Below are 13,969 nucleotides of genomic sequence, written 5' to 3'. Positions count from 1 at the left end.
GTGAAAAAACAACGACAGATATGAAAGTGCTTTTCTAAATCGTGAAATTGAGGAGGAAGTTTATGTCAAACAACCTCCCAGTTTTGTGAACACTAAGAAACCTAATCATGTTTACAAAATTCATAAAGCTTTATATGGTCTTAAACAAGCCCCTTGCGCTTGGTACAAATGCCTAACGAAGCTTCTCATTGAAAATGGTTTTGACATTGGAAAAATTGACGCAACCTTATTCAATAAAAGAGTTAATGTCGAAATATCTATGTGCCAAATATATGTGGATGATATAATCTTTGGATCTACTAACCCACATTTTGGTGAGAAGTTGGGAAGGTTGATGTCAGAGAAGTATGAGATGTCTATGATATGTGGGCTGAAACTCTTCCATGGTTTGCAAATCAAGCAAACAATAGAAGGTACATTTATCTCTTAAAAGAAATACACCAAGGACTTCATTTAGAAGTTCAATGTGCAAGAGTGCAAAGGTATGAAAACTACCATCATACCGGCTGATCAAAAGATTTATCGAACAATGATCATTTCATTTCTATATCTATGTGCCTTCCATCCCGATATCATGTTGGAAGTTTGCATGTGTGCCAGATATCAAGCGGCGCCTAAGTAGTTTCATCCAAAGGCTATGCCAAGAATTGGGAAATGCTTGATACATACACCAAACTTTGGCATATGGTATCCCAAAGGATCTACTTTAATTTTTGTTGGCTATTCTGACTCGGACTATGTCGGAGACAAGGTTAATAGGAAATACACCGCGGGTACATGCCCATTTAACGGGAGGCCTCTTGTGTCTTGGTTATCCAAGAAACAAAACTCTTTATCTTTATCTACTATGGAAGCAGAATAAATTGTCGCCGGATCATGTTGTGCGCAATCACTATGGATGACACGAATTCTTAAGGATTATGGCATTCATGTGAAACATGTTCCATTTTTGTGTGATAGTTAAAGTTCTATTAAAATTGCCCATAATCCCCTGCAACATTCTCGTACTGAACATATTCAAGTGCGACATCATTTCATTCGTGATCATGTTGGTAAAGGAGATATTAATCTCAAGCATGTTCATACTAACAAGCATTTGGTAGATATCTTCACCAAATCACTTGATGAGAAAGTGTCTTGTCATTTGAGGAGTCCGTTGAACATCATTGATGCATCAAACTTGAGCTAGACTCACTCGGATTCATGCAAGGGCATGAGCTTACTTGATTATTCCATGATGCTGTTAATATGGCATTACCTTATATCTTGGAAAAATATGCTCCCTTGTATTGCGTCTAACATTTTGTAGGTACTTGGAAGTTCTATATTCCACAAGATTGCCATCAACTCACATCAAAAGAAATCTTGTCATGTCCAAGTATCAACAACCCTTTCTTCGATTATGAAGGAAGAAGACAACAAAATCATATCCTTGACAACTACTTGTTGATTGAATTCACTCTTGTCGTTTGGATATATTATGTTCTTCCTTGCATGACTAACCAATGTAGGTGAAAAGTGAACCAAAATGACAAGGATAGCTCCTAACTCAATATGATCTTCATCAACATTGAGCATCCACAAGAAGTTCACCTACATACCAAGTCATCAACAACATTTGAAGGTATGTACTCATATCCTTGATAAAGATTTACACCAACTCATGAGGTAAAGCAACACAAGTGATATGTAGACATGAAAATGCTTAATCGAAAAATGGCAACACTATTTTGCGCTTAACGATGAGTATAATCTATGATCAAGCATTCTTGCTTGACTCCTAAAATCAATCTACTTTAATATAATGACCTAGTCACCGCCCAACATCTAGATGATGATTCTGGTATGGTTCATATTTTCTTGCATGCCTTCTTCGAATCATTCAATTCTCATCTACAAGTATGTATTTATTTTAAAGAACTATTTTCTATTTCCTTTATCAAAACTTTTGGATATTTTATTTTTTCAAAGCTTTTGGATATTTTATTTGTCTATTTATGTTGAGTATTTAATATTTCATTGCAAATCGGTCTCTCTAATATGGGAAAATAACTGCTACCGATTCCTCCTAGAGGCTAAAATTTTATTCTCGGTTCTATTATCTTTGGGCTTCTCTTAGTATTTCTGTATTAAAGCCGTAGGGGGGCGTATTCTTATGTTCCCACAATTGTCTAGCAGGCAAAAATTTCAAGGGGAGATCTTTAGTGATCCCACAAAATAAGGGGGAGAAACATCTAGGAACCCTACTAAAAGGGGCATAAATCTCAAGGATCCCTTACCTATACTCAAGGGGGAGAAAATAATCAAGGAACCCTTATCAAAGAAAAAATAATACAAGACCCCTTACTCTTAATGATCCCTTACCCTCTAACCTTTTTAGAAATTAATGCCAAAGGGGGAGATATATCAAAGCTTCTAAATACTTATACCAAAAGGGGAGATCTGCCAAAGGGAGAGATATATCAAAGTCTACACATTTAGAGGGATAAATACCATTAAGGGGGAGAGATATAGAAACTTTAATAGCCTAATTTAAATTGAACTTGTCTCACACTATCCACTCCAAATATCTACATGCTATCTTTCAAGGGGAGAGGAAATCTTTCATATTACTTCTTAGGGGAGAATGTTCTAAATATTCTTGGAGACGTATCTATCAAAAAATCATGTCTTCGATATGTCTTCAGTATCTTGGTACTTTTGAAGCTCTTTCCATCTTTACAATAGTATACTCTTGTGTTATAACATTTGTTTTCCCAAGTGTACACCGATCGCTAAGATGCACAAGAACCTCAAGGTAAGTATATGAATCATGTCCTTGTTCAAGATGGTCTCTCGTCTCTTGCACATAATATTTGCAAGGGTTAGTCTTGAACATGGAAACCTTTCATTCACATAATGTTTGATGCATATAGCCATGATTCACATGGCTTGTATTATCCCTTCTACCATGTGTGTGCTCATCCAGTCCAAAGCAAACATCTCTTAAAAGGGATTGCACACAATTAGGGGGTACTTGTATTCGTCATGTATCTTTCAAAGATGTCATATTCTACTCCTTACCTTTATTTGAAGCTTTGATCGTATGTTCTCATCAATTACCAAAAAGAGGGAGATTGAAAGCACATATGCTCTTGTGGTGGTTTTGATATTTTATGATAACATACATTGTCTCTTGGACTAACACTTTTACCTATTATATTTCAGGTATATTCCACATAAAGCATTGGTGAAGGATTATTTGGAGAAGCCCCAAGGAAGGGAATAGGATTGGCCAATCTTCAAGAAAGAAAACTCTGCATTTTATATTTCTAAGAAATCACCTTTGAGTCCATAGGAAAGCCAAGACTATTAAAAGAGGTTGAGATATCTACAATGAATTGGTTGCTCAAGTACTTAGATATAGCCACCAACACTATTGAGTCTTTCTCCCACAAAATTCTATGTCCAAAGCCTAAGCATGAAAATCGGTGCCACCAACAATTCCCACTCAGCCCTACCGATTTTTTGAGAGATAGATCTTATGCCAAATCTTAGAATCTCGGTACCACCAACTTTCACTTTGGTGCCACCGAAATTTAGTGACCACTTTCTTGTTTGTCAATTTCAAGAATAAGAATTTATGAGGTTTGAAATGAGTCTCACCAAGATTTCGAAATTGTCCTAGGTCACCATATCGGTTCCACCGAGATTCCTACATCAGTATCACCGAGAATTTGAAAGTTGCCACATTTTGTGCAACTCGGTACCACCGAGATTCATGTCAATGTCACCGAGTTGGGAAATAAAGTTGTAACCGTTGGATTTTTGGAGATGCCTATATATACCCCTCCACCACCTCTCATTCATAGAGGAAGCACTCAGAATACACACACACATGCCATATGTATTTTTCTGAGAGAGAGCCGCCTACTCATGTGTTGGGATCAAGATATTCCAATCCATCCACTAGAAACTTGATGTATAGTCTCCCCAGGTTTCTTACCACCCAATCAATCTCTTCTAACCAAGCTAAATCTATGAGAGATTGATTGAGTGTTGAGAAGACTGTCTTTTGAAGCACAAGAGGAAGGAGTTCATCGTCCTACCGTATATATTACCTTTTGGAGGGTGGTGCCTCCTAGATTGGTTAGGTGATGCTTGGGAGTATCCTACTTCGTGTTGTGGAGTTGAACCAATAAGTTTTTATATGCAAGGAGATCGCCTACTTCGTGAAGATCCACCCCGAGTGAGGCTAGTCCTGTGTGGACGTAAGGCATAGTGGAATAGAGAAGGCCGCTTCTTCGTGGAAACCTTGTGGCTGGAGCCCTCCGTGGACTCTCGCAGTCGTTTCCCTCCCTGGGTTGAAGTCTCCACTAACATGGACACATGATAGCACTCCTATCGGAACCACGCCAAAAATCACCGTTCCCATCTTTGTGTTTGATCTTCCTAAACTATATTCCTTACTTGCATGTGCAATGTATTTACTTTTTGCTGCCATATATGTTAACTAGCATGTGTAGGGTGCACGAGACTTGTTACAATTGCTAAAATCCGCCACCAATTAAATTTGGGAAAAGGCTAGGTTTTAATTTATGAAAGTTGTCTATTCACCCCCTCTAGACATCCCTTCTAGTGATCCCACATAGAGGCTCTGGCTACCTCTGTGTGTGCCTCAGCCTCTAACTCACCCTCTGCAGTAGCTGAAGTGGGATGACTTCGGTCCATCACCACAACATTATCCTCAAACTCTAGCTTGAGTGGAAGGTGTTGACGATCAAGTAGATATACGTTTTCCTCAACTTTGGAGTTGATCAACATCTAGATACAAGGAGCATATCCACAAGTTCTCTTCTGGTTAGTAGCTATCCTTTTGACTGTCTCAACAATCAAGTCCATCACCCTAATCTTGATGTGAGTGTGCACATGATGCAACATGTTGATGGAGTACCCCCTGATCATCTTGTCATCACCTGATTTGGGCATCAAGGTGTACCTCATAATTTTGTTGGTGGTGGGTAGTCCTGCTTGCAAAAAGTAGGCTTCTAAGATGGCAGCCCACTCTTCAAATGTAGACTGATATCTGGTGCCTTCTATCATCCATACAATTCTACCATATGGATAGAGGTGAGATATAGAGTAGAACTGCATGATCATTTCATCATTCCAAGGTGTAATTTTTCTGCCAACTAAGTTCTCAATGTCTATTCCCTGAAATTTCACATGAGGGAAGTAGTCTTCATGCTCCTTGATGTAGTCCCAATCTACATACCTCATTTCACTGACAACTGAACTTTTGTTCAACAGGAGAGTCTCATAGAAGTCTTGCTGCTCCTTTGTGTGGAAGAGAGCATCAACTGTAGTTCTCCTCATCATAGCATATGGATCAATTACTCTCCACTTCCTGAGCCCTTGATCCTTCCTCTCCTTCATGTTTTCAGCCATAGGGTGTTCATCATTGTGTTCTGGCAGATGTAGTCTCAGCTACCTGCAGCAACATCTCTTTAATTAGAACCCTTGTTCTTTTCAGTGTAGCTATATCTTTGGTAGTCCTATTTGGCTTAGACGCTTGATTGCATGGCATAACATCTTTCATCAAATTCCTCTGACTGGAAGGAGGTGGGTTATCAGGTTCCTCCTCTTACTTTTCACTGTCTGGTTACTCAGGTGTGCATGGTTGAACAACTACTTTGACAAACCTGGTCCTCTGCCTCTTTTGACTTGACTTCTTGGCTAAGACTTTTGTTCTTCTAGCACAACTGGGTTGCTCTGAAGATAGAGACAATCCTCTCTTGGCTGCAACAGATTCTTGAATCTTCCTGTTGGTTGCTTCTTGTTCTACGTGTTAGGAGTGCTCACCTCTGGGACAAAGTCTACATCTTCCTCATGAGAGTTTAGTTCTTCCTTTCCCTAGTTGCTGCCTTGGGCAGGTCGTGGATGTTGGGGGTACCTGGGTCCGGCTCACTCCTCTCAGGACTACTGCCTAAATCAACTTCAACACTCTGCTCTTTGAAATCATTGGCACTGTCCTCTGAGCCTCACATGGTGAATTTATACAATAGAGTTCGAAAACATGAGCTTTAAAAACGCAAACATTTTGCAAACAGTGAACTCAAAATTTTAGTTTTAGAATTTTAGAAAGTGGGTTTAGGTTCCATCGAGTTTTAGTTATTGGAGAACCTGAGACTAACCTTCTCATTCAATAAATACTTGGTCACCTTTTTGGTTTCACCGAGAAAGGCAACTTGGTCTTACCGAGAAATTTCTCACAAACCCTAAAACCCAAGTCGGTCGGACCGATTTGTTTCCACTTGGTGACACTGATACGCAATTGGTGGAGCTCTAAACCTAGTTTTCTATGTTTGGCTAATCTAAAGGAGTTGTTTTGTGGATGAATGATTTGTAAACATTGGCAAGATTGTGAACAAAACCTAATGCGCAAGATTTGGAGGATGGAGTGCACAAGGGGTCGAAAATTATGCTAATGCGATGAAGGATTCGCGATTGCGATGACGGCAGGGATGATTGCCATCGACGGTGATGGACTCCTGTGGTGAGGACGCGCGGGAGGCAAGGAAGAATTCCGAATACGTGAGCGGCGGTAGCACAGGGTTGCGGGGGACCAAGGGGTCGAAGAAGTTTTCACTTTCAGGGGTATATATACCCTCATGCTGTCGGTCACACTTATTCCGTAATTTTGGTGCCACCAAGTTTCTTAACTATTAGAGGAGAGGGAAACTCGGTGAGGCCAAGATTATAAAACTGTTGGTACCAAGGTCCAAAAACCACATCAACCCTACTGCTTTAGTGAAACCAATTTTGTGGAGTTGGTTACACCGAGTGGCACAAGAGAGGTTTTGGAATTTGGCTTTTGTTGAAATAGAACTCCGGGTGCTCCTCACACAGCGAGTCCAAAAAGTGCTTGATCAAATTTAGTGATGAAGCATGAATAGAATTTGAGACGAGAAAGCATAGATAGGTAGAGACGAGTATTTTAAAATTCTTACATATCCAATTGTCCAAAAAAAAGCCAAATAACTACAATTGGATATCCTTGAGTCACTACAGGAAACAACTATTTTGCCGAGAGGTATCATATTTGCCGTTAGCAAATCGTCGGAGTTGACGACAAACGGTCGCTTTGTCATCATGGGCAGACGAAAAAAAAATACTATAGTCAAAAATAACAAAAAACAGACAGCAAAAAAACACATGACAAAATACAGTTTTGCTGTCAACTATCTGAACAGATGATGACGAAGGAAGCATTTCCGTCGTATTCTTACGCTTAGGCTGACGGCAAAACGTAGTCCACGGCTGTGCTTAATTGGCCTAAACACATGCATGGTTTGCCGTATTTTATTTGGCCCGGCTGACGGCACCAAAGAAAGCTTTGCCGTCTGCTGCTCTACACCGATGACGGCAAAAACTGAAAAAAAATGAAAGAAAACCCAACCACCCTACACCGAAAACAACTCCCCGCCCCACGTTTCTCCGGCGACCTAATCCTCTCGCGAGCTCACCTCTCGCGTGTAGAGCTAGTGAGCGTTCCCCACCTCCGTCAACCACCTCGGTCGCCGCTATCGGCCTCCCCGGTCACCGCCTCCTGGCCGCTCGCGCCCCTCGATAGCGATGGGCCGCTAGGTTCCTGCCCGCTGCCACTCTCACTCAATCCGCTGCTGACAACCCTCGGCCGCCGCTACTCTCACTCAATCCGCAGCTGACGTCCCTCCTCCGCCACCGCGGCCATAGAAGGAGGCTAACCCAAGTAGCTAATGCACGTTCCTCCTTCAGTGCCCCCGCCGTTCCCCTTCGACCTCCCGGGGCGTGGACACCATCGAGCTCCGAGCCGGCGGCGCGACTGGCATGAGCATGAGCAGGAGCAGCAACTGCGTTGGCCGTGAGCCCAGCCACCTCCTCGTCCTGGAAAGGTGAGGTTCACTTCTCTCTCCATCCCCCCGGAACCTAGCGGCGGATCGAGTGAGAGATGCCTATTACACGTTTTAACTTGCAGACCAACTACAAACCAAGTATGCCCAGTTACTAGCAGCTTTAGGCAGCCGAAAACACACGCACAAGGTAAGCTGGCGGAAACGAGAAACCAGTCAAGTTTTATCCCCACAACAGGTGCTTTTTTTAACTTTTGATTCCAAGTCCTAATATGTGTAGTGTGTGTATTTATGCTTTTATGCTAAGGTGTCATCTAGAAAGTGGAAGTCTGGTTATAGGAAGGGACATGAGGGAATTCTGTTGCATAACGTGTCCATTGAAAATTTGAAGAAATTGCAATATATAAGTTACTATTAGATATATTAAAAAAATCTCTACAACTATTTGTGTATGGGGGCCCCACTTTTCTCTTGCACTGGCACCTGACATCTCAGGGCCGGCCCTGCGGGCAAGAACCAGCGATGGGGTGGCCTGGGCATTGTCCTCCTCTGGGACTATGAGCTTATATGAAGTTTATTAATGCTGGTGCTTTAAGCACCATGAAATACTATGCACCACTGAGGCTCACTATTCCGTGAACTTTAAGCACCATGAGAGTTCAGTATAATGGAATAGCAATATCTTTGGAGATATAACAATTATGTAAAATGTCATTATTAATAACTGCCAGAAACCAATTTTAGACATGCATGTGAGTGTTTACCTGCCAATATTAATAACCTGAAATAGACAAAAAAAACAATCCGATGGAATTCAAAAGGTGATGTGAAATAGACCAAAAAACCAATCTGATTAAATTTTCTTTAGGTTAGATGTTAAACTGCGAGATGATGTTGTTCATGTTGTTTATTAGATTGTTGTGTAGATAGGGTTTCGTTTTCGGTGCTCTACTTCCGTTCGAGGCAAAATTTCGTTAATGTCACCCCGTTGTTCTCTGGTACACATTCTGTCGGCCTGTTGCCGAGACGTGTACCAGCAGAACAACGGGGCGGTGTTACTGAAATTTTGCCTTGGACTGGAGTAGAGCACGGGGAACGAACCCAATCTACACGTACTCGGGTTGGATTAGGACCCATCTTTACCTATTAGAGATAGGATTGAATCCACGAATACTGGTTTCCCTTTTGTATGATAAAAATTAAAACTGTGGGGTAAATAATATGACAAAAGTAATTAGTTATGTATCTACATTTAATTACATTATATCTAACTTAATGAATTTGAATAAAATACATGTATTGTCAGTGCAAGTACCGTTATGGATGATCGTGAGTGGATCTATAGTAGCCACCCTAGTCAGGGTGGCATGACCGCTGAGTGGGTGGACAAGACCAATAAATTCATAGAGGCAACATTTGCTAGTGGAAAACAAAAATTTGGTGTCCCTACTTGAAGTACAAAAACTATAAAGAAGAGCCAAATAAGATGATGTCATTACATCTGCAGAAGCATGGGTTTAAGCATGGGTATAAACGGTGGACCTTCCATGGCGAGACTAAACATAGCAGAGAGGAGGTCGTTCGTCGGTACACAAACGATGAGAGTATCGGGATCAATGTGCATGGTAGCTAACTTCAACGATGCACGTGATGCGGGATCAAAGGAAGAACGAGAGGAGCCTATGAGGGCGTTCTTAGAAATGTTGAATTCGTCACAACAACGTCTTCACGACTACACAGATCAATGCCAGTTGGATGCCATCTGACAAGTAATGTCTATGAAAACCCAGTTCAACATGAGCAGAGATAACTTTGATTCAATGATGACCCCTTGGGGTTGCTCTCTCCCTGAAGGGCACAAACTGCCTAAAAGTTGGTACGAAGCAAAGAAAACCCTAGGTGCACTTAAGATGTTGTATTAGCAGATATACGCTTGCCCAAATGGATGTGTCTTATTTACGAAAGAGTATGCAGCCGACAAGTACTATGCGAAGTGCGGATCCTCTAGGTATACCGAGAAAGTCCTCCCTGATGGTATGAAGAAGCAGACCAAATTCCCCGCAAATGTTCTTGATATCTTCCAATCCTGCCAAGAATTCAACGCCTTTACTTGAACGACGATACAGCCAAATAGGTGGTATGGCACAAATATGGGATAAGACGCAACAAGGATGATCATGGGAGACCAATGTTGATACATCCTATTGTACCCAAGCATGGAATAATTTTGATCAATTACATCCTAAGAAAGCAAAAGTGGCAAGGAATGGACGAGTCGCCATCGGACTCGATGGGTTCAATCCATTTGGTTTTGTCTCAAAGACTTATAGTTGTTGGCCTGTGCTTGTTGTTCCCCTCAACCTCCCCCTTGGCGTCCTAATGCAACGCAAGGACATATTTCTATCGTTGATAATTCAAGGGCCCAAGTACCTGGGGAAGAATATAAATGTGTACCTCCATCCATTGATAGATCATTTGAAAGAATCTTGGGTGCATGGGATACACACATATGACGCTGGTAGAAAGAAAAACTTGAATATGCATTTTTGGTACAAGTACTCAATGCAAGACCTACCGACGTTTTCACTTTTCATGGGGTGGTCTGTACATGAGAGGTTCCCATGCCGCAGATGCAAGGCAAACTTTGAGTGTCCTCGGCTGCAACATGGTCGAAAGTATTCTTGCTTCGATTTCCATAGACAACATTTGTTGTCTGACCATCCGTTCAGACAAGGCAAGAAGAACTTCATGAAAGGTGAAGTTGTTGAACACTTGGCACCACCTGAGATGACGGGTGAACAGATTCGTAGTCAACTAGACGCTCTCGAGCCTGATCCCATCCGTCCAGGGTATTTCTTGGGATATAATGAAGAACACGCCTGGACTCATAGGCCATGCTTCTGGGATCTCTCCTACTTCCGTCAGCTTGAGTTTCCACATAACATTGATGTAATGCACACTGAAAATAATATCGCAGAGGCCATTTTTAGCACATTGTTCAACTTTGCTCGCAGGACGAAGGACAATACTAAGGCTAGACTAGATGTGATAAAGCTATGTGATAGACCCGAACAAAATTTGAGGCAACCGATGGACTGGAAGAAATGGATGACGCCACGGGCTAGGTTTGTTCTTACAAGGGAACAAAAGAAGGAGATACTCATGTGGTTCAAAACTTTGTTGTTCCCTGATGGTTATGCATCAAATCTAATAAGGGCAGTGAATCTTGATAAACTGAAGCTCAACGGGTTGAAGAGTCATAATTGGCGCATATGGCGTAAGCGGTTAGTGCTTGTGATGATTCGAGGCTACACTACAAGAAATAAGCTCGTTTATGACAAAAAATAATGACGACGGTTTTATTGGTCATAGATCTATGACTAAAATATTTTTATTTTGGGTCTAGCCTTGATTTATTTGTCCTTAACTACCCGACCAGTATCCTTTTTGCATCTTTTTTCCATGCGATTATTATTGGTCAACAGAAGATTGTCAAAATGGTTGCTCCAGGAGATATGTTAACGCATGGATTCTCACTTTGCAGGAATATTAATGTAATAAGGTATACTCGACATGTGGTGCTTCCTTCGATTTTAAATTATGCTGCTCTCTGGCTTCTATTATGAAATTAAATTTACACTATCAACTTGATGACTGTTTATGATGCATTGCCTTCAGATAAAGATATAGCTTCGAAGGCATATTTTAGTCTACAACATTTGTTTCTTATGTGCCCGCATATTTGTTGCTAGCACAAATTAATTTTTATTAGGTTTCCTTATCTTCAGTTAACCATCTTTTAGTATCCACTTTATGTACAGTGAGAAGCCAGTAGCGGTGTTCGGTCCAGTAGTATGGGTGTTTTGTAGCCAGTACCTTTTGCTATACATCGAACTTTGTTTATCCAACCGGTGTCAGCTTTTGCTCTCAACATACGTGAACATGTTACCATGTTACTTAAGATTCTGTAGTATGAAGATATTTGCTAACTAAAATTTGTCCGACCATATGGCATGATTTGTTTATAAGCAGAAATAGTCGCTTATATGTTGAATGGTTCTGCCATGCTATGCTTTTTATGTTTACAAGATAAGTGTAATAACAGAAACTGAATGATCAATCTGGCCATTATCCCCAACTCGCAAAATGGAAGCTGAAGTAAGAATAGTTTCCGGATGGTTACTGTATTAAAGTTATGTTCTTTAAAAAGGTTTGTGTATTTATTCAATTAATCACTTCATTTCTTACTTTTACAAAATCGAGGAAAAATATAGACGAGCTTTCCCACTGGCGCGGCGTGTGCCGTGCTTTTTTGACGCTAGTGTTTGATTATTAGACCAGCCTTCTGGTGGGGTACAATAACTCATATGACACTTGTTGGTCAAAGAGCCCGTCGAAGTTATTTTAGCTTTACGGTAGATTTGGTGTGCTGGTTTGGTTCCTCGACTCTATGAACTAAAATTACCTCACAAGTTTATGGTGTGTTTCCCTTGAAAAAAGTGCACGGTGGTTCTGGTCTGTGAGTAGTTTTCCACTCCACTTCGTAAGTCATAACTAGATGAATGAGAAAACAATTTTCTACTGTTTTATCATTGGTTATCGTTCGTGCAATTTTACTAGTTTCCTTGGTCTGAAAGCCTTATCATCATTTTCTTCTTGCAGGCGGCAATGGCAAGAGCATATTGTGCAGAGGAAGAGGATGAGAAGAAACTTTGTGGTTCTCATCCAATCTTCGTGCAACTCTCTTTATGTGCGATTGTGCACTTTTTGGATCCTTTTTCTGTGGGCTTGCACTTGCAGAAGTATTATGTTGTGCACATGTAAAATTATTTTGATGTGCCCTTGTTAGGCGTTGAACCTTAATGCATGGAGTCGGTGGATGATGTATTGTATTTGATGTGATATGCTACTGAAATGAAATATACATTTTATTTGCAACTTTTATTCTGTTGTACTTATTTTTAGTGGGCCTATCCTGAGATATGCGTGCTTCTAGCAAAAAATGCTTCAACCCAAACAAATCAGACATTTTCAATAGTAAAATAGGTATTGGGCCAGGCCCATGTAGGCTAGATTGGTGGACATGGATCTGAAATTTATGATGATTCCATTTTGTCACTAGCAATGCCACGTCAGCTTGGCCACGTCAGATCCTACGTGGCTCACACAAATGGGTAATGACCAAACCAAAATTGTGGTCGATAGACACCTATGACCAAAATTTTAGGAAGGTCAGGTTTGTTCATTCTTGACGGCCAACTCTTGACGTTGTAAATTTGGTCAAAAAAAGGTCAATAAACGACAACAATGACGAATCAATGACCAATATAGGGAGTCATAATTGACCTTATTTCTTGTAGTGCTATATCCGTGCGGATGATTGGGAAGTATTGGCAAAGCTTAGCTATTTCTACCGTGTTCTTTGTGATAAAGAAGTATCTCCTACTGTGATAAATGACATGGGAAAATGGGCACCCGAGTTGCTCTGCAAGCTAGAGAAGATATTTCCACCAGGCTTCTTCAATCCGATGGAACATATGATTTTACACCTCCCGTCTGAGGCAAGATTGGGTGGCTCTGTGCAGACCCGTTGGTGCTATGGACTTAAGAGAATGCAAAAGACTCTTCGAGCTAAATTTAGAGATAAATGTAGAATTGAAGCATCTATAGCCGATGCATTCTTGTCGGAAGAGGTGACAAACTTCACGGCATCATGCTATGGGGCCAATATTCCAAGCTTGCATACGACAAAGTCTCATTACAATACCATCGACCCCAAACATGAATCCAAGCTCAACTTCTTCAAAGGGCAACTCAGACCTGTGGGTACTTTTGCTTTAAAGAATCTGGATCTGAAACAGCGGAGCTCGGTTACATTTTATATCATCACCAACTTAAAAGAAGTGTGGCCATACATTGAGTAAGTAATTGGTACATCATGTAACATTTACTCATATGTTTGTGTCTAACTCTCCTCATTTCTCATTGCTCAATGATTTCGTTGCTCAATTCTCAAATGGAGGGGTCGAACGTGATTCACTTGAAGAATATGAACTTCTTGCTGGCAACGGAGATGGCAATTACGGGTTCATTTGTTG

General features: G+C 40.9%; 1 long non-coding RNA gene across 1 annotated transcript; it reads left to right on the top strand.

Moving 5' to 3' along the window:
- The first annotated feature begins 7,369 nt into the window (after nt 1-7,369).
- LOC123448383 lies at nt 7,370-12,574 on the top strand. The gene is made up of 3 exons (XR_006631716.1): nt 7,370-7,913; nt 7,997-8,061; nt 12,534-12,574. It is a non-coding gene; the product is annotated as an uncharacterized LOC123448383 (long non-coding RNA).
- The last annotated feature ends 1,395 nt before the right edge of the window (nt 12,575-13,969 follow it).

The sequence above is a fragment of the Hordeum vulgare genome, chromosome 4H (genome assembly GCF_904849725.1).
Source record: "Hordeum vulgare subsp. vulgare chromosome 4H, MorexV3_pseudomolecules_assembly, whole genome shotgun sequence".
Classification (NCBI taxonomy): Eukaryota; Viridiplantae; Streptophyta; class Magnoliopsida; order Poales; family Poaceae; genus Hordeum; species Hordeum vulgare.
This window is presented reverse-complemented; position numbering and strand designations above follow the sequence as displayed.